This window comes from Protopterus annectens, chromosome 2.part2 (assembly GCF_019279795.1).
Source record: "Protopterus annectens isolate FY-2018-M chromosome 2.part2, PAN1.0, whole genome shotgun sequence".
Lineage (NCBI taxonomy): Eukaryota > Metazoa > Chordata > Ceratodontiformes > Protopteridae > Protopterus > Protopterus annectens.
The window spans coordinates 664298514-664312859 of NC_056730.1; positions in this window are offsets into that span (position 1 = coordinate 664298514).

A 14346-nucleotide genomic window follows, 5' to 3' on the forward strand; every position below is an offset into this window, starting at 1 on the left:
AGAAATAATTATCTGACAAGTAAACAGGACGCTAACTTAAAATAGATTTGTTTCTTCAATAGCCATTAAAACAAGTGACAAGTGTGACAGCGCTACTGAGAACATGTTTCAAAGAGCAACACCCACTCGCTTGGAACCAATCAAATCAATCAACAGGCCTCATCTGAGGCAATCAGGTGATGGCAAGGTAATGTAGGTAAAACTGAAAAATTCAGTCAGATTTTTATTAAAAATATATCATGTACATGGATTTAACATCAGAACGGGAATTAAATGTAATCTTGGCCTGAAAAATTCAAGCAACTACAGACCTGAAACATTTATCAATGCTGACTTAACAATAAGCTTCCTTATTAGCTAAACAATTAAAATCCATTCTCTCTTCTATCATTTCACCATTTCAGTCTGCTTTCCTCAAATCAGGACAAACTAAAGACCATGCTCTCACATTAGAATATATACAAATTACTAACAGTATTTAAAAAAGCACAATCTGTTTTCCCTGGCAATAGATGTCAATAAAGCTTTTGATCACATAAATCTTACTTTTCTGTTTTCTGCCTTACATTTTTTGGGATTTTCCTGTACCTTTCATACATGCTGTATTAAATCTATAGTCTAAACCATTAAAATAACTGCCAATTAATTACATACTCTTCCATCCTATAGTAATTATTAATGGGGCTAGACAAGGCTGATCCCCCTCTCCATGTTTATTCAATGTTTAAATTGAATCCATATTTAAGTTTCTAATCAAAAATCATTTTACTCAATACCCAAAATTAATAACGTTCCTGTACCACTAATCGCCTTTGCAGATGACAATAATATCTATCTCTCTTCACTTAATTCTGAACTATCTAAAATCAATAACCAGATTTCCAACTACTCAGAGTTTAACAATTATAAACTTAACCGTACTAAATTTGCATGCTTCCAATAAATCCTAACTGTTATCCATTAGACATCATTATCAAATGCTAATAGATAAATTTATCTTTGAAGTACTTAGGAATCCTGTTTAATTGAGATTCATCCTGGCCTTCTGAGATAATCTGCCAAAACGATGAATAGTAATTGTAAAAAACTCAACCACAGGAAAGGAGCGAGAGTCCAAACACCTCAGTTAGTAACAAACTTCTTTAATAACTTCTTAGATAACAGGCAGGATAAGCACTTTCGTCTTGAGTACAAGACTTCATCAGATTCCCCCATTATACATTTCATCCTATTTTTATCTCAATTAATTACATCCAATTAAAATTTAAAGACAAAGTGACAATAAGTTACTATTGCAAAGTTAATGTATAAAATCACTTTCAAAACACCAGGAAACAGTCATAAAACTATAAAAATATTGTAACACACTATCGAACTAGATGCCCATGTTACATGGGGACACAATTGGGTTAAGTTGTATGGCTATGCTTATACAGGCCCTAGTGGTTGTAAGTCTAGTATATACCTATGAACCTATAAGTATATCAAGGTCCACAAATCCTTACATTTTCATAAGAAAAATACCTCTTTCTTCTTGGAGTGTTTGTCTAAAATTCTTGATGTTATACTTTGTTTTTTCCACTATCCATCTATGTCATTGTTATTCAATCAAAATGCTTATTACTTCCTAATATTTATAAATGCTGTTTATTTCCAACCACTCTTTCTCTCTTTTCTCCTTCTTGTCCAGTATATAACCTTATATTCTACTATTACAAATTAGTAAAGTCAGTAACACATCTTTTTTATGCATGCTGCACTGTTGAACATAGTTGTTAGAAGTTCTTTTTTATTGTTTGTAGGTGTTTATATTTACTGTATATAGTTGCTCATTAGTTAATTGTTTATACTAACTCTTTTCTTCTAAGTGGTTTCTTCATAACTGTAACTGATACGTAATAGAAGAAATTTGAAACAAAGGAAACTTTTACTTCCTGGAAAAGAATACTGTCAACTAGGCTTGCAGGATGAGTGCCTTATTTTGAAAATCAGCATATTTTTTAACAATTTTCATTTATTTCAACATTCCATAAATTGTTCAGTTCCTGCCTTCCCTCCACCTGAATATTATTCTGCATTTATTTCACAGTTAGACATTGTCCGTTCGATTAGAGCGTCTTTTGTGTGTCAACATGCATGAATGGGCATTCCTTCGTTGAAGGTTGTGCGTTAGGCCTGGCAAGCCAGCACGTGAAAATCTACTGCCAATCATTAGCGGACTGGAGTTCCGCTGTGGTGACCCCTAACCTGGAAAAGCCGAAAGACACAAACAAACAAACAAATTGTTCCCACAAATTCCATTTAGTAGTAGTAAAGTCACAAATGTAAGTTAGTGACTGATCTAAAGAATAATTTGTTATAACTATCCAGAATCCTGTGGTCCTGTGCTGTTCTATGTCAACCACTATCAATTTTTTGATATTATCCCTTCACTGCATACTTCAAATTTCTTTGACTACAGGACTTTTACACATTTATGTCTGGTCCTTGGGGTTCAGGTCATGATTAAAAAAGGACACATGAATGACCTGGCTACCTGTTTATCAATAAATAAATACAAGTTGTGGAAATACATGCATTTAGAGACAAGAAAGTTTAGGTTCTATATGGATGAATTGGCTTATGACTGGTTTAATGGACAGTGAACTGACATGCTTATCAGTTTTGAGTAGATCATACAGTGCTAACTGTATAACCCTAGCAGAAATAACATTCTTGACAACAAAAATATTAAATGAAATTAGGCTGATGGAGTAGGTTGCAGGGTTACGATTTTCAGATTTGTGGTTATTGACTGCAAAAACACATGCAATCAGATCCACTGGATACCAGTTTCTGAAAAGGGTCAAGGAAATTAAGACTATTCTCCAGGGAATCTTGTTTCTCCCACAGCAAAAACCCCAAACATGTTTCTCTGAAAGCAATTTTGGTGAAACTTAGAAGAAATTTTAAGCCCCCCTGCAGCCTCCACACACACATATTTGTATACACTTACTCTGAGGTCACACAACAGTAGAGAAAAGGGAATCGTCCACTGTCAGCGAAACAATTTTGCTGAAATGGCAGTTGTTGAAACTAAGCGGATGATTTCCCTTCTGCAGGGGCTTCTGAACTCTGATCCTTCTTCCTCCTCCTTTACTTTCTAAAGTGTAATCAAGCCCTTTGGTGGTTAGAGCATGTGGAAAGTGCCCTAAAGCTTTGAGTGTTAGCTGGTTAGCTTATCCTTAGCAGCATATAACCCATAAAGTTTAGGATTTTGCATGATTGATCTATTCAAACATCTACTGCTAGTGTACATTAACATACTCAACTGTACATTTGCTCTCATGGACGAATCACTTTTAGGAAGAAAACTAAGAGGAATATGAATCATTGTAGAGATAGCTCTAAAACCAAGAAGATTTGATTTTGTTATGCATTAAATGGATTAGTGTTGGAAAGAAAACTTTTGGAATGTTCTTTGTGTCTATGAATATAAGGAGGCAATGAAAATAACTGTGATGATGTAATGATAATGACGATAATGTTGACTAAGATGAAGATGAAGAAGAAGATAATGTTGGCAGTGAAGATGATGAAGATACAATGATGATGAAGATGATGTTATGATAATGATGAAGATGACAATGATAATGAAGTTGCAATAACTATAGATGAAGATGTAATAAATATGATACCATAATGAAGATGAAGATGATGAAGATAATAAAGATGAAGTGAAGATCATGAAGGTGATAAAGAACAAAGAACTGAGGTGAGAGGCTGGTAGTGGAGGGTGAATAAAAGTGGGAAAAGATGGCTGATTGTCTCTATTAAGAGAAAAAGTACTTGATAATGACTTCTCCAATTTAATTGCTGCTCTTGAGCCTCAGTATAAACTCCGTTGGCAGGAAATTAACCGAGATAAATTTAGCTAAGACTTGAGAAAAGGAGGGTCACTTTATTCTTTTAAAAATCTTCTCTGTGGTAAGATTTAGGATCATGAGAAGTGTGCCCTGATTTGAGACTATGTGAGTTAGGGTTTTTTGGCATCTGCTTTGTGATTGCCTTCCTAGGACAAATCTACACTGATCAACTGTAGTAAATCATGTAAAAAAAGTAAAGTCTTTCGGCTTTTCCCAGTTAGGGGTCGCCACAGTGGAACTCCAGTCTGCTAATGATTGGCAGTAGATTTTTACGGTGCCAAGTTGCCAGCCTGATGCCCAACTTTCAAAGAAGGCGCACCCATTCACACACACACACCTACCTGCATGTCTTTATATGTCACGCGACCATGGGGAGGACATGCAGACTCCACACAGAAGGCGCTCCAGCCAAGAATCGAATGGGAGAACCTCTTGCTGAGAGGCAACAATGCTAACCGCTGCACCACTGCAGCCTTAACTGTAGCAAACCATGTGACAGTGGAAATTTCTAGAAGTCAGTACACTGAATCAAGTAGTTATATGCCATATTCAGTACTGAAACAGTATATGTGAGAGTGGAGATAGGTATTGTTTTTGTGAATTTTTGAAAACAAGATGCCCTACCAGGGAGATAGGGTGGCTTCCTTGTAGAACATTTTCATCACATTAAGAAGTAATAGGTTCATAGGTTCATACTAGGCTATCTGCCCTAGGGCATTTATAAGCCTAGCCAGAGTATGTTTGGCTTTCGCCACCCATTTTAAATTAATTTTGCTATGCCCTTTTTCGAGGTTAGTATACTGTGCCTCTGTCTAACAGGGACACAGAAGTGATACCCGGGGTAAACCTATGATCTCCCATCCACTCATCAAGATTCCTCTTGAAGAGAGTCAATGAGGGACTCTGCCTAACCTGGACTGGGATTTTATTCCATAGTGAAGGGAGCCTCTGGGTTATGAATCTGTCCCTCCAGCATGTTCTATTTATTTCAGTGCTGAGGTTCAAGTCTCTCGAGCGTGTAGCTCGATGGGATTTGGATTTTTTGAGGTGCAGCATGTCCCTTAATTCCGGGTTGGACATGGCCTTATACGTCAGGCACAGGTCACCTCTGAGCAGGCGGTATGCCACTGAGTAGAGCTGGAGTTTCTTTAACCGGGCAGCATATGGCATCTGTTTGAGCCCTTTGATCCTCTTGGTGAGGTACTTTTGGGGTCTTTCCAGTTGCTGCAGGTATTTGGTAAGGTACATCCCAAAAGGGGTATTGTACTCGATTATGGGCCTGATGAGGGATGAGTAAAGAGGCACGATGACCTCCCCTAATCTAGATGTGAATCCCTTCATGATTAGGTGGGCTATATAAAATGTTTTTCTAACCACTTTGGCCACGTGGTTGTCAAATGAGAGATTGCTATCAACTTGGGTCCCCAGGTCCCTAATGACTTCTTCTGTACTTAATGGATTACCACCTATGTGGTAATTTTTGGCGTTTAGCTTGAGGCCATGGCTCTGGCACCAGTTGTCTGTTTCTATGAGGCTCTTTTGGAGGATGCTTGTGTCGGCTGGAGAGTCGATTATGGCGCCCAGTTTGCAGTCATCTGCGAACTTGGTCAGCCACAGTCCTTCCATGTTGGCCTGTACCTCCGAGAAATATATACCAAACAAGAGAGGTCCCAGGACTGAGCCTTGTGGGACGCCACTTGTAACTGGTTTGGAGTCTGACATGGCTCCAGCAATTCTAACCATGTGGGTTCTGTCCTTGAGCCAGTTTGCAACCCATCTAGTGACATAGGGGTTTATATTTAAGCTGGTGAGCTTATCTATAATGCCTGAGTGGGGTATTGTATCGAAGGCTTTTGCAAAGTCCAGATAGGCTGTGTGGACCACCTTCCCTTCGTCAATGGCCTTGGTGACTGTTTCAAAGAAGTCAACCAGGTTTAAGAGGCAGGATCTGCCCTTAACAAAGCCAAACTGGGTAGGATCCAGTGTCTGTAGGTCCCCAATATCTTTATTTATGAGGTCCATGATGATCCTTTCCATAGCTTTGCAGACCAAGCTAGTCAGGCTTATGGGGCGATAGTTTCCAGGGTCCGTTGAAGCACCACCTTTGTGGAGAGGGACCACTGTTGCTGTACGCCACTCTTTAGGTACATATCCTGTAGTAAGGCTGAGATTGAACAGTAGTTTTATGTTTGGGTTTAGCTCTTCTTGGAGTTCATGTAGGACGCAGCCTGGGACACCGTCTGGTCCCACTGATGCTGTGTTTTTTGCTTTGGAGAGGGCGGCTCCCACCTGAGCATCTGAGATGTCGGGGGGGCAGCACTCTGCTGGGACAGATATTTGCCCTTTTGGTGGGGAGGGGGGGGGAGAAGTTTGCGCTGAACCTGTCAGCTAGGATGTTGGCAATGTCTGTGGGATCAGTGTATTCTTTGTCATTTTGGACTAATTCTGAGCATATCTGGGAATTCCCACCCAGGTTCCTAACATAACTAAAGAAAGCCTTGTGATTATCTTTAGTGTCCTGTGCAATTTTTCTCTCGAAGCTGGCCTTTGACGATTTTATGAGTGCCCTTAGTTTTTTGCTAATACTGATCAGAGATACCTTCCCTTTTTGGGATTTTGCTCTATCATGTAGTAGCTTCCTCCTTCTATTGTATAGTTTGTTTATGGCTGGGGTCCACTAGACAGGTCGTCTGCCTTTGGAGGATTGGGTCTTGGTTTTATTTGGGATTGCATGATCCATGCATTCCTGAAGGTGTTCATAGAATGCATTTATAATAGATTCTGCGGTCTGGGCCGTATTTTCCACAGGCCCGGGGGCTTTGAAGGATTCCACCTCGGTTTTGAGGAGTGTGAAATTTGCTTTAGAGAAGTTTTTCACTGTGGTTTTCTGGGCAGGGGGTGGGGTCGGGATGTGAATATCCAGTGAGATCAGTTTATGGTCTGATCTTACCAGTGAGGGATACACTTCTGGTCTGGAGCACAGAGTCCCCATGTTGGTGATGATCAAGTCCAGTATGTTTTCCCCTCTTGTGGGAGTGGTAACAAGTTGTTCCATAGCATTTGAGTTTATGAAATCTAGGAACCTTTGGGCAAGGGTGTTGGAGCTAGAGTAATGCTCCCAATCTATGTTTGGGTAGTTGAAGTCACCCAATATAATGGTGTTCGGAGAGACCTTCATATTTTCCAGTGTTCTCAGGAAGGCTGAGTGGGGTTCCTGGGTTTGGGAGGGTGGTCTGTAGCAGGCTATAAACTGGAAGGCAGTTTTACCCACTGTTAGTTGCACATGGATAGTCTCTGATGCTTCGTGCTTTGCCACCAACCTAGAGGTGTGGGTATCTTTGATGAATATCGATACTCCCCCTCCTTTTGTGGTTCGGTCCATGTAAACAAAGGCATGTTATAGCCTTCAAAGGCTCAGGGAGAAGGCCATCTGGCTTGTGCCCTCAATTTACTTGATGGCATAACACTGCATAACACTCTTCAGAAACAAAAGCTGTTCAGATCCTAACTGGACAAGACTTTGCAGTTTGTTTGAGGAAATTCCTTGCGTCAAACATGGGAAAAGACTACATAACTTAGCTCAAAGTTATCACTGCCAAATTCTTAACTGATCCTTTATCTACCTCATATTCTTAAGATTTAGAATAAAAAGCCAGCTCTGCTGCATACTATTTTAGCTTAGTTTAGCTTATTTGTTAACTGGGTTTAAGTCTTGTGTTTCTGTTTCTTGACGTCTGGCTATAATAAGACAATCACTGAAAAATGACACTTTGGTTTTCTTCTATTATTATTTCATTACATAGCAAGGGTTAATTTGTCCTGTTGCCAGGATATTTCAAATATACCATAGAAAGGCTGTTAGGAATTCCCTGTGCATCCCAGCTGTTTGACTAACTTGTACACATAGTTATTCTGGGAGGAGGAAGCACTGACAATGGTGAGAGATGAAGCATCATGCTTTATGGTCATTGAAGTGGTGACTAAATTCTATTGAAATGCTCTATTCTCAGCAATAACATTCTCATCCTTATGTTTTTACTTGAGTTATTCAGTTGTCTTTTTGTTGCCCATCAGCAAATTCACAATCTTTAAAGACTGCAAATATGTATCTTCAGATTCCTTTATTTTATTGCTGCAATAGTATTTGTCTTGTCCCTACATAACATTTTTACATAATCCCTTTACTTTGCAAATGTCAACCAATTTTTGCTGCAATTAGTCTTTAAAAAGTATCTAAACAACCTATGTTTAGAATTATAACTCCCAAAGCACTAATATCCACAAAAGGAGCTTTGTGTTTTTTCTTTCCTTTATACATCCCCTGAAAAGTCGTTAGTTAGCTCTCCATCCTTACCAGTCTATTAAATAAATTCAAATTATCGTCAATATTTTGAGCTCAATAAAGAACTGGACAAGTCAAGGCAAGCCAGTTTTTTTAAAAAACTTGATTAACAGTCTGATTCTTGAAACATTAAATATTTATATACTGCTGGGCTTTGTCAAAATGTTTTATATTCCATTTCACATATTAGTGGGAAATGAGTTTACAATTTCAAACAAGACCTTACACCAAAGTCTTTAGGTTGCAGTCAGCCAGGACAAGGTCTTTGACAATGATGAAATTAAATCATTAACTCACATTGAAATGCGTAATTTATGACTTCTACAAACGAGTCACAGAGATAAGCAAGAGCATCAGTCCCATGCTGCAAGCAGAGCGTTTATGATTTTAGTTGACAGACAGGATAAAGCAATCTACGTATGAATTTTAAGAAGGAGAATAAGACGCTATGGGGTAATTATTTTATTAATATATTAATTCTGCCATTGATTCATGGAGTAACTATAACCTTATGGCAATAATATTAAATGTATCTGTGTAACGATGTAAAGAGAGCTTAATGCTATACTTATAACTGTAGAAATTGAAGAAATTCAATAGAAAGGTTTACATCTATCAGCCAATAAACCAACAAATTTCAGTTATATTTCCACATGAGCCTTTGCTTCCCATTCCCCTGACATGAATCACCAGCCATACTGTTGATAAATGGCTTCAAGGCTATAGCATCACAAGGTAAGTGTGGATTTCATGATCAAACTAGATGTTGTTTAATAACATTAGTGCTTCATACATGTCCTCTTCTACATGTTTGAAGCTATCATAATGTACATTTTGCACCTTCATCAAAATTTCCTGCAGAAAAATGCAACCTGTTATATAATATTATTATATTCAAAGACACCCCCATCATGATCTTATTTTCTTATTACTTTATCCTTCAAAATACATGATAAGCACGTAACATCTAAAAGTTATATTACAATGATAATCTGTACAGTGAATTGCCTTTTTATACCTTATTTTACATAACATCTTCAAAAAAGTAGCTGCATCTTATTCACATTCAGTAATTTTGGATTACAGTTTACATATTTTATTTGGTTTTCCTTTTTCTGACATTCATAATCTGACAATAGTTAATCACTTAATTTTTGAGGTTTATACTAGACTTCATAACATTATCCAGTACTGTCATCTAAGTTTGCTCAATGTGTTTCTTTTTCATTTAATTCTAAAACTGCTTTTAAAAGTATTACAGCTAAATGTAAATTGTATAATTAATTGTTTTATCTGCTATTTTGATCTAATTTTCTCCTAATAATATCCTTTTACACTGTCTTTTACTGCATGTAGGTTAGCATTCCAAAATAGTACAGTAAGCATTTTTCTCATAATAATAAACTAGGATAACAAATACTTCAGTGTGTGCGACCATGCAATTATATAACAAACTCAGTTCCAAGCGTATAGTAAAAGTAAAACTTTAATGCGTGCACAAGGTTGACGCTTTCACATAGCTTCTTCAGACCATAATGGTGAAATGGTGAATGCTGAAGTTATTTTTATCATTTTTCTCATAATGTCAACATGCGTGCACATGCATGCTCATGTAGGCACATGTGTATAAAAGATTAGGTTACATATCAGTGTTTCTGATCTATGTGTTGGTATGTAAAACATTTTTAAATTATTGATGTAATTTACCATATTTTCAAATTGAAGGCTTGATGTTGTGAAAATTGAGCTTTCACTAGCCATATGCCATAAAATTCTGAGGACTCCTTAAGGTGTCTTATAATAGGAATTATGAAAACTGAAATGCCATTGTAGAGCATCACCTGACTTTATCTATCTATCTATCTATCTATCTATCTATCTATCTATCTATATATATATATATTTTTTTAGGTGAGGCTACTGTATGTAAAGCAACTCATTCTGAAAATTACACAGCATGTTAAAGTAAAGTTTACACTTATTGATTTAAAATGTAAAAGACAGCTTTATCCAGCTAACTGAGTTGAAAGCTTCTGGTAGTAAGCTGCATGTCTGGAGCATACAAGTTGCTCACTATTTCCATTTCAGATTTATGTTGCATTTGACTTTCAGACTTTCCACCATTCATAAAATACATACTAATGCAAAACCTATTATTCTTGTGACTTTCTAAGTTTATGAGAGAGATATTTTAAACTTTGCCCTCGATCACCCCAACTTCAAGTCTCTAAATAATGACATACTGTTCATTGGAGTTTCAGAACTCATAGCCTTCAGAAAATGCATATCACTACAAAACATTATTTCAGCAACTTTCTAAGTTTATAAGAGCAATATTTAAACACCCCTCCAACTTCAAGTCACTATTAATAACATGCATTTGAGTTTCAGACTTCATATTCTTTAGAAAATGTATATTATTGCAAAACTATTATTCCAGCAACTTTCTAAGTTTCCATTTTGTCCTTGAGTCACTAAATAATGACAACACATCTGAGTTTCAGAAGTCATATCCTTCCAAAAACTGCATAGTAATGCAAAACCTATAATTCTAGCAAATTTCTAATATTTTAAACTTTGTCTGATCCTCCCCTCCCATTATTTTTATCTTTGTCCAGATTTCATGTTCTTGTGCTTAGACTAGACTAAGACAGTGAAAGGTATAATGCAATCAGACAACACTTTTCCCTTACTTTTTTAATGAGTGTGAGCAGTCTCTCCATCTTTTCTCCCCCGGTAGTTGCAGTCTCCCAAGTTCCATCCCAGAAAAAATATAAACTAAGTTGATTATAAATTAAATAAAATAATGTCTGTGCTTTTGCACTAAAGCCAAGGGCCAGCTATATTTCTTTTCAGCTCTGCAGTGCAGTCTACTCCACACAGTAAAAAAGAAATTGTCTTTAAAGTTTTGTTTTTAAATGATGAACAGTTACTGCTGTGGGTGTCAAGTATAAAGACCAGTAACTGCCTTCACTACCCCATCCACTGCACCCAGCAACCCAATCAGAAGTTTTTGTGGTGGTGCCTGAGACTTAACCCTTACATAACATGTAGAGATGAGCAGATGTACTCATAAGACAACATTTAAAGAAGGTATAAAGTAGCCAAGATTGCAGGATACAAAGAAAATGATTGGTATGGTGTAAATGGTGTATTTGCCTTTTGTTAAGAGGATAAAAAACTAAAATAATTTTTGTTAATTTGGTGTCCTCTCTAAGTTAGCACCTGGGGTAGCTACCCCTTTTGCCTCACCCTTCCTTCACTATTGAAGCATAAGACCTTTATGACCTATTGCTCTGTCTTAGCACAAGAAACATATACTGGTGGTGATAGCATGGTTCCAGAGACGTGACTGATCTAGGTACAATTTATGCATCAGTGAATTATAGTACTTTCACCAACTGTATACCATAAAATCCTGAGGACTTCTTAAGGTGTCTTGTAATAGGATTTAGTCTGTGTATACCTGTAGAGATTTCTACTACTGGCCCCCTATTTTGCATACCTGTATCATGTTATCATCCCTCTTCCAGGTGTACACATGTGTAAACAGCTTTTAGACAGTGTTATAATGCCATATTTACTCAAATGAACGTTAATATACATTAACCTAAGTTACATAAGCTGCATATGCAGCCATCACTTACTTACTTACTTATGCCTTTGGCCCTGTTTGGGGCATAGACCACCTATGAGCACTCTCCAGCCATCCTGGTCCTGGGCCAGGCTTTCCAGTTGTCCCCAAGAGTGACCCATTCTCTTCATGTCCACATCCAGGTCATGCCACCATGTATTCCTTGGCCTGCCTCTCTTTCTTTTTCTTGTGGATTCTAAGTGAGAACGTGTCTTTTGGTGCTGGATGTTGGTTTTCTTAGGGTGTGCCTGAGCCATAGCCACTGTTTCTTAAGTATCTCTGCTTCTACAGGGCTTTGCTGTGTTTGACTCCAAAACTCCTCATCACTTATTGTTTCTGGCCAATAGATTTGGAGAATCTTCCTCAGACACATGTTGACAAATGTCTGTATTCTTCTCATTGTGCTAGTTCAGGTTCTCCAGGTTTCAGCTCCATAGAACAGGACTGGCTTCACCATGGTGTTAAAGATCCTGGTCTTGATCTGTGCTGAGAGGTAAGTAGATCTCCAGGCCATCTGCAGTTGCTAGAAAGCCGTGGTGTTAAAGATCCTGGTCTTGATCTGTGCTGAGAGTTAAGTAGATCTCCAGGCCATCTGCAGTTGCTAGAAAGCCGCTCTTGTTTTCCCAACCCGGTTTCTAACATCTGCGTCAGTGTCTCCAAGTCTGTGAACTGTGCTGCCCAGATACAAAAATCTATCCACTTCCTCCATTGCTTCGCCCTCTAGAGTAATTGGAGATGTGCTGTTGTCGTTATTAACTTTTAATACCTTGCTCATTCCTCTATGAATGTTGAGGCTGAATTGTGCAGAATTCTCGGCCACAGCCTTTGCCTTTTCCTGCATCTGTTGATAGGTGTGGGACAGGAAGGCCAGATCATCGGTGAAATCAAGATCATCTAGTTGAGTCCAGGGTGTCCACTGGATGCCATATTATTTCCGGGCAATGGATGTCTTCATTATCCTGTCCATTGCAAGGAGGAACAGGAAAGGTGACAACAGGCGTCCTTGCCTTGCTCCTCTTTGCACCTTAAGGGCATCTGTAAGCTCTCTGCATTGAATCACACTGCATGTCATCCCCTAGTATGAGTTCCTAATTATGTAATTAAGCTTCTTGGGTACCTCGTAGTGTCACAGCATCTTCCACAGAGTCTGTCTGTCTACACTGTTGAAGGCCTTCTTGTAGTCAATAAAGTTCATGTAGATGAGTGAGTTCCACTCCAGTGACTGCTGCAGGATGATGCACAGCACTGCAGTTTGGTCTGTGCGGGATCTGTCCTTCCAAAAAAAAGCTTGCTGGTCTCAGAGTTAGGAATCAACTGCATCTCTCATTCTGTTCATGAGGACTCTATTGAAAACCTTTCCTGGTGTGGACAGTAACATTATATCCTTATAGTTGGAACACAAACTGAGGTTGCCTTTTGGGAAGTTTAATGAGGCAGCCCTCCTTCCAGACTGTTGGAACTTCTTCTTCTCAAATCTGACAGAAAAGGGGGTGGAGCATCTCTATGCTGGTCTCTGTGTCAGCTTTTAGAGCCTCTACTGGAATGCTGTCCAGACCAGCAGACTTCGCATTTTTCTGCTGGTTTGTGGCCGTGTGTATTTCCTCTTTAGAGGGTATACTACAATCAATCATTAGGTCCTGATCTGCTGGTAGTACCTCAGGCAGGTTTACTGGTGTTAGCCTACTTAGTAACTCTAAAACATTCCCTCCATCTGTGCTTTTGCTTTTCCTCATCTGCTATTTTCCTCTTTTATCTTTTATAGGTCTTTCTGCTGTGACGACCCCTAACCAGGAAAAGCTGAAAGACAACAACAACAACATCTTTTATAGATCTTTCTGGTTTGCTGTATCTTCCGGAAAGCTTCTTTATGGTATTACAGAGATCCTTCATGTTTGCCTTGTGGGCTGCTGCCTCAGATTCTGATATCAGTGATTCCATGTACTGTCTCGCGTCTGTTTTGATACACTTCTTCATTGCTGTTTGCACATCTGAATATTTCTCTTGTGCGTTGGCCTTTCCTGCTCTTGTGCGGCTATTGTTGACTTCTGCCTTCTTCAACTTTCTATCTTCTATCTTCTTCACTGTCTCTGGTGAGATCCACTCCTTGTGGATATATTTTTTGGGTCCCAGTATTTCTTGACATGTTGGTGTGATTGCTGTCTTCCCACCTTGCCACTTTTCATCTATGGACTCTTCCTCCAGTAACTCCTGCAAAACTTGGAATTTATTAGAGAGTGTGATCTTAAACTCATTTTGCTTTATTGTGTCCTTATTGTGTCTTTTATGAGTTTGACATTATAACATTGTCTTTGGATGGTGTCTTCTGTCATCAAAAGATGGTGGTCGGAAGCAATATCTGCACCTCTTTTCACATTTACATCCTGAAGACACCTCTGGAACTTCTTCCCAATGCATATGTGGTCAATCTGGTTCTCTGTCAAGTGATCTGGTGATACCCAAGTTGC